Here is a 7,103-nt window from a genome sequence, read left to right as displayed (position 1 = left end):
TTGTTAGGTCTCTGGTTAAATATCTTGGTTAGTTCCACGTATCTTATGGTTATGTTGTTCTTCCCTTGCAAGTAGATCCACAAAGCCAGATATTTAAGTCAGCATAGTCTCTATTTCTTTTTCTACGATCTGAGAGCAAACTGTTGGCCTGAAAGGAGAGAAAGAACATAAACTGACCTGGGACTGATCTGGGACCTGGAAAGACTGTGGCACCATGAAGAGGGCTTTCTGCTCTGGTCTTTGCTAATTCAAAGAGGCCCAGAATTTGCCTCAGTATCCTGAGCTTACAGGTGGGAGACCCTGGCTCTTGTTCTATTCTGTCACTAATTTACTATGTGACATCTAACGAATCACTGTCTCAGTTTCATTGTTTATAACATGAGTATAATAATGGTTTTAAAAGTTTAAGATGCTATGTATTTGTAAACATATTATTACTGCTTTTATTTTAAAAAAACATTTTCTTAAGACAGCATCTATTTATGTATAGGATAAGATTTTAAGGCATAATATATAATTTCTTTAGGTGACATATTTGCTTAATATGCACTTTCATGAAATATTTCCTGGTTTAGAATATCAGTCGTTTTTGTAGAGTATGATTTTGGGAGATATCTTTTTCATTCAGATATGGACATCAGTTTTTACTCCATTGGAAATCAGAAAATGAAGTTCGGCTATTTGTGATCACTGCTTTTGGCTGAAAGAATACTGGATTTGAAGTGAGATGCTGCATAGAGGTTGCACGGAGGGCCTGTGGGAAAGGCTTAGGCAGGTAATGGGCACTGACGAGGAATGAGTTTGTCATGAACCAGCCCATCAGGTGCAAGGGCCATAAAATGAGGCCATGAGGGACACAGTGTTCCTGATGACAGTAGTAAATCTGTTTCAAGTAAAGTGAACTGTTTGCTTAAACTTTCCCATGTTCTGTCAGACCTTTGGCACTGAGAACCAACTCAATACAGAAATTAGCTCACCCAGAGACTGCAGGGCAGAAAGACTCAAGTACAGATTGTTGCATCAAAATTGTATTTAGTAAAGCAAAGCTCTCATGAAATATTTGGTATATTGTTTTTTTAAATTTTCTGGTTTGAATAGAATTTTCCTTTCTTATATTACTGTTCTTTTAGCATAAAATGTGAAACAAAGTTCTTGCCTGATAAAATATATATATATATATATATATATATACATATTTCAGCTCTCTGACAAATCTATACTCTCTTAATTTTAATTTTTTATTAAAATTATACAAGGAAAATTATTTAGCATCCCAAGGAAGCATTGATTGTACTTATCCTCATGGACATTTCTTGTTTTATTTTTATTTTTATGTGGACTTTTTTCTACTTCCTTTTCTCCAGTGAACATTGTTTCAAATAAAGCTGTCTTATATAGAACGACATGGTTGCTAGGGAGCCAGAGTCACAACGGCTGATGTTACTAGGGAGGATACAGAGGTGAGTCCCTGATTATAGAAGAGAACCATTTTTCATTCTCCTTGAAAGTAAGTCTTTATATACAGATGACAGGTTCACTAACTCGGTTAGGAATAAGACGTCAGAAAGAAATATGAAATTTTAATATGTTTCCTCAGAGTGATATAAATCTAAAGATATTTCTTCCAGATGAATGGATGGAGTTTATACCCACCTCTATCTTACTCTATGGTAAAAATTCTTTTGGAAAATACCACATAGTGCAAATTGGTTTATAAAACTGGGCAAACTCTCTAAGATTTTGAGCTCAAAACCTGTCATTAGATGAATCTCTGCCCAATATTCCTTTCATTTTCACATTTGATTAAGTATAGGTCAATAAACATCCACTGAGATCTACTATATGCTAGGCATTTTACTAGGGGATTTTCATGTGTTTTCTCATTCAATCTTATAATCCTCATGCAAAGTATTATTATTTTAACAAACACTAGTAAATATTCTAGTTAGTGGAGAAGGCAGAATTTGAATCCCATTCAGTGTCACTAACTCATTTCTCTTAAAACATCTCCTAATGATGAATAGAATAAATACATAAATACATCAGTTTCATATAAACTATACCAACAGTACTTTTTCTGTTAGTTTTACTAATGCTTCTGAAAAATCCATAAATGGTAAAGTTTAGTAAAATACTTTCAGGAGATTATCCTGGCATTTGAAAACAAAATGTGCTAAACATTTCTTAGTTTTACCATCAGATAATTTAATTTTGTTGTTTGGATTCCCTGTACGATGTTGTTAATGCCCACGGTTAAACTCAATTAAAACTTACTGAGTAGATAGCTTGTATACAACATGGTGCTAGAATAGGTAGGACTGTCATTATGAAGCTTTCTATATAACATGGTGGAGATATTACCAGATGGAAAAGGAAAGCATTTTGAGTGTGCTTTTTTTTAAAAATGTAATCTCTGTGTTCAACGTGGGGCTCAAACTCATGACCCTGAGATCAAAAGTCACCTACTCTATCAACACAGCCAGCTAGGAGCACCCTGAGTAGAAATCTTTAGTGCCTCTTCAACATTTGAAATTTGCAAACAATCATATCAGCAACATGTTCCTCTTCAACTTTAGATACCTACAATCTTCAGTACTCTAGAACACATTAGTGGAGTCCTAAGGTCAAAGCCAAAGACTATCTTTACACAGCTTCTGAGATTATGGAGTTTTCATTGTCACCAGCATCCACTCACAGAATCTGAATAAGAGCATATGGAATAAACTAATACACTTTAAGAAAAGGTTGTGAATCTTGAGGTTTACACGAGATGAAGACATGAGCCACACTGAAGAATGGATTGGCACCCTATTAGCCTGAGAAACCACATCCCATAACCCAGAATATCTTTTAGAAAACAAAAGTGGATTAAAAAAGAGAGAGACATGTTCTTGGAGAGCAAGCTGTATGACTTGAGTGGGATTTATTGAGGCAGTTATTGTGTCTGGGTTTTCAAGAGTGCTGGAAAATTTTATGATCACCACTAGGCACTTGTAGCCTGGTCAGTGGAGATATAAGAGAAAGATTATTTAACGCTTCTGAATGTGGATTTATTGTCCGTGGGAATTAGGATTGAGAGTCTTTCCATGTATTGCTTTTTCCTATGCTAGATTATTTTTTTTAAGATTTTTTTTTAAAGAAATTTTGGTCTTTTCCTCTGAAATACCTATTTGTTGATTACTGTGAGGGGCAGGACATGTGATTAGGTGTATTGGCTCAAGTGTAGCAAATGCCACCCTACCTTAATAGAGGTTGCTTAGAAAGGTAGAGTTGGGGATTACTACCTTAATGGTCACCCATGGATTTAGCACTGTCAATCCCTTATCTCACAGAGGGCATGGGCAAACCTTTAAATGACTCCAATTTTAGAGATGGTGACACTGTGCATTAGACATAAGCCTTTGCAGCAGACCTGAGCCTTGAACACAGACCGAAATAAGAGATTTATGGGAAAGACAAGCCTTGTTTTTCGAACCACTGGCTGTTCATAAAACATGACAATCAGATAAAACTGTATGAGTTTTAAGCATAGGAAGAAAGTGGAGATATTTCTCCACATACTTTGTGATTTTATCTGTAAGCCAACTTTCTAGGAAAAACCTTAGAAACAGTTGCAGTAAGATGCAAGGTGTTAAGGGAAATGGCAATATTAAAATCAGCTGTAGGACTGCATTGTTTACAAATGAGCCAGTTCATTTAGAAGGATCCATTTAGAAGGATTTAGAAGGGAGTCAAAATAGCCAAACTATTCATATAAATTACCTATGTTTTTATTTTATTTAAAAAAATTTTTTTAATGTTTATTTCTGAGACAGAGAGAGAGCATGAATCAGGGAGGGGCGGAGAGAAAGGGAGACACAGAATCAGAAGCAGGCTCCAGGCTCTGAGCTGTCAGCACAGAGCCTGATGCGGGGCTCGAACTCACAGACTGCGAGATCATGACCTGAGCTGAAGTCGGACGCTCAACCGACTGAGCCACCCAGGCGCCCCATAAATTACCTGTGTTTTTAAAAATTACCTATGTTGAAATATTCTAGGGGTTATGTGTATATATACAATTCACAAAGCATCCAGAAGTTAGTAGGAAGTTTTGGACATGGTTTAATGTGCCCCCTCCCCTCTGCCTTAGTACTGAAAAGGAAACATTCAGTTCTCCCCAAGATATCTACTGAGACCTTATTTTATGTCAGGCATTGCAAATGTGCCTATGGGTTAGACATAGGGGAATACAATCCTACTATTAAATAAAAAAGAATATTTATTAAACACAACATTGCCCTTGAGACAGGTTGTACGAAACAAAATAGGATTATTTGACCTTGCGTGCTATGTCAGTCATCATTGCCTATTTTAGAAGATCTTGGTTCATCATAGCAAAGACCCAAGAGACTTGCATATTTTTAGGTTATAATCACAAGAAATTAAAAAACTGTTTCATAAATATTTAAAGTCTTCTTTTTCTTCAGATACATACAAATAATTGCTGCTATGGTTTTTTTCTTTTGTTTTTCTCTTTGAATAGGCAATGGCTACAATTGATTCAGTGCTACTTTACCAGAATAAGTAAAGGTCTATTTGCCTTGCATGATATTAAATTAAATCTGTCTGAGAGATAAACAACTTAAATTTTAATGCTTCATATTCAAGAGTGCATCTGTGCTAATATTTAAATAATACAATACATCTATCTTTCAGACTCTGATTTAAAGTTTCGGTCTTCTTTGGTTTTAGGCTTTTGTTGAAAGCTCTAAATTTATTTAATCCTTCTCTTTTCCAGAAAGGTGAAGGTATTAGTCTAAACCTTGCCTGACTAAAAAAAGAGTGCAAATCTTACTTCAGATTCATCCACTGAGTTATTTATTTTACTAGTTTACATCAAGGCTTAGTCATAAAGGCAAATAATATGAAGCAATGTTACCTGTAATATTCTTTAGTATATTTGATAGAAGTATAGAATGACCACATCATCAAATATATGCCTATAAAGAAATTTATTTTATGTCTTTCCTCACCAATTTGAATTACTCCATTCCCCAAATCACTGAAGGTAAAGCAATCTTTCTAGGATTTCTATATGAATATAGGTATTTCTTTTTCACCTTTCATATATAAGATGAACCAGTGGAGTGTAAATACATTTTCATTTTCAATTTTTTCCCCTCCTTTATATTGGTATATATTGTCGCCAAATTACCTCCTTCTTTATGGAGGGTTTGTAATACAGACACACTCACTTTGCCTCATGAGACAAGATAGTGTAAGGAAAAAAAAATTCAGGGCCCTAATACTATTCCTTCCCTTAACTCGGGTGCAGTTCTAAACCTTGAAGAACTTCAGTCTCTTTATTTGCAAAATGGAGTCAATCTATCTACCTTTTTTGGATTTTATGAGGATTAAATTAACATTCAAAACAAATAGATCCTGACAAATTGTGGGCAATAAAAAAGTGTCAGCCCTTTTCTCCTTATTGTTAACTGTGAATACATTAGTGGGACAAAGCCAATCATTCTTTCCTCTTCTTTCCACTAAGATCCAGGAGAAATGGCAAGACTTTATTTTACTTTTCATAATGTGTAGGTTGTCATTAAGAAGTTGTGGAAGTTAGTACTAGGAGATAGTCATGGTATTGTTTCATGTTTTTTTCTTAGAAGTAACTGAAGTATACTCATTTGAAATTTTATTAACCACAGAAACTATTGTATAGCTTGACAAATAAATCGAGTTGGCTTGAAATTTTATGTTTCTTGGAAAAGGTGTGTAGTGATCAAATACATCATTTTCACTTTGCGAATATTTAGTTCATAATTATGCCTGAAGGAGTTCTTAATGAGTTTCAATATGATTCCCAGACGAAACAGTTAACATCTAACCTTGTAAAAGTTCCATAAGTCTTAGGCATTTGTGATGGATAAGAGTCTCACTGACGGCCATCACCAGTTTCTTCCTTCTCTAAACCTGTCCATTGTTCCTCATATCAAGAGTGGAATCTAATTTCCATCTCCTTGAATCTGGGCTGGCCTAACTAGCTAGTGTGACCAATAACACGGAGCAGGAGTGATGCTCTGTAGCTGCTAAGCCTAGGTTATAAGAAGTTTCACATCTTCTTTGTTGGTCTTTTGGGATGTTTCCTCTCAGAATCAACCTTCCTTGTTGTGAGAACTCCCAGACACATGGAGAAGCCACGTGTAGGAGTTCCAATTGGCAGTGACAGCTGAGCCATAGTTGGTGGCCATTATCAGCAGCCAACCATGAGAATGAGCCGCCTTAGATGTCCAGCCCAGTCAAGGCTTCAAATGACTTTAGCCCCAGTAACTGTTGGACTGCAACCACGTAAGAAGCCCCGAGTTAGAACCAGTCAACCTACAGAACCATGAGAGAAAAAATTAAAAACCTGTTGTTTTAACCCGCCAAGTTCTTGGTAGTTTGTCATGTAATTGAAATATGGATAACAGGAATAGCATTATAAACAAACTACATGTTCATATAAAGATGTGGTGTCTGTTATGTTAAACCTCAACATATTAAACAATTTGTGTCCTTAATAGGACCAAATCCTGTTTTTTTATTTCAATGTGATCGAGTTCTAAAAAAACATAGTGAGTGTATGGTGTTAGATTTGAGGGGGAGAATCAAAATATAGAATTTTGGAACTCTGAGCCTCATATGCATCCATCCATTCATTTAAATATTGATTATGTACATATGCAAAGCAATATGCCAGGTGCTGTGGGGGATAAAGGGATGAGTCAGAAAGCTGTACCAATATTAGCATTTTGGAAGACCCTCCCTTTTCCCTCTGAAGACAATAAAACACAGTGTTCAAGTTTCCTGCTGGGTTTTCTTTTGGTGTTCTTTTCAGTTTTCTTTCTTCCATTCTTTTGCCTTTTTTTTCCCCTTCAGATTGTAGTTTCTTTTAGTGTTTGGGAAATGTAAAAAGAGAAAAAACCCTTAATTTGAAGGAAAAATAGTCACATACATAATTACATAGTTATAAAAAAAACACACAAACTAGTAATGTTAGTAAGCAATCTAAGTTTTGGTGAAGATTTTTATTTTTATTTTTTGACCCAGTTTATTTCTTTTTGACACTATAATATTGTTGT

The 7,103-nt window shown here is 35.3% G+C and overlaps 1 long non-coding RNA gene across 1 annotated transcript in view; it reads left to right on the top strand.

Moving 5' to 3' along the window:
• Nucleotides 1–1,455: 1,455 nt before the first annotated feature.
• The window catches only part of LOC122237657, a 48,331-nt gene continuing 42,683 nt past the window's right edge, over nucleotides 1,456–7,103 (top strand). The window contains exon 1 of the long non-coding RNA XR_006216251.1: nucleotides 1,456–1,507. This is a non-coding gene — a long non-coding RNA (uncharacterized LOC122237657). The remainder of the gene's footprint in view (nucleotides 1,508–7,103) is intronic.

This window comes from Panthera tigris, chromosome B1 (assembly GCF_018350195.1).
Source record: "Panthera tigris isolate Pti1 chromosome B1, P.tigris_Pti1_mat1.1, whole genome shotgun sequence".
NCBI classification, from domain to species: domain Eukaryota; kingdom Metazoa; phylum Chordata; class Mammalia; order Carnivora; family Felidae; genus Panthera; species Panthera tigris.
Note: the sequence above shows the minus strand (reverse complement) of the source record. Positions and strands in the feature narration are given on the sequence as shown.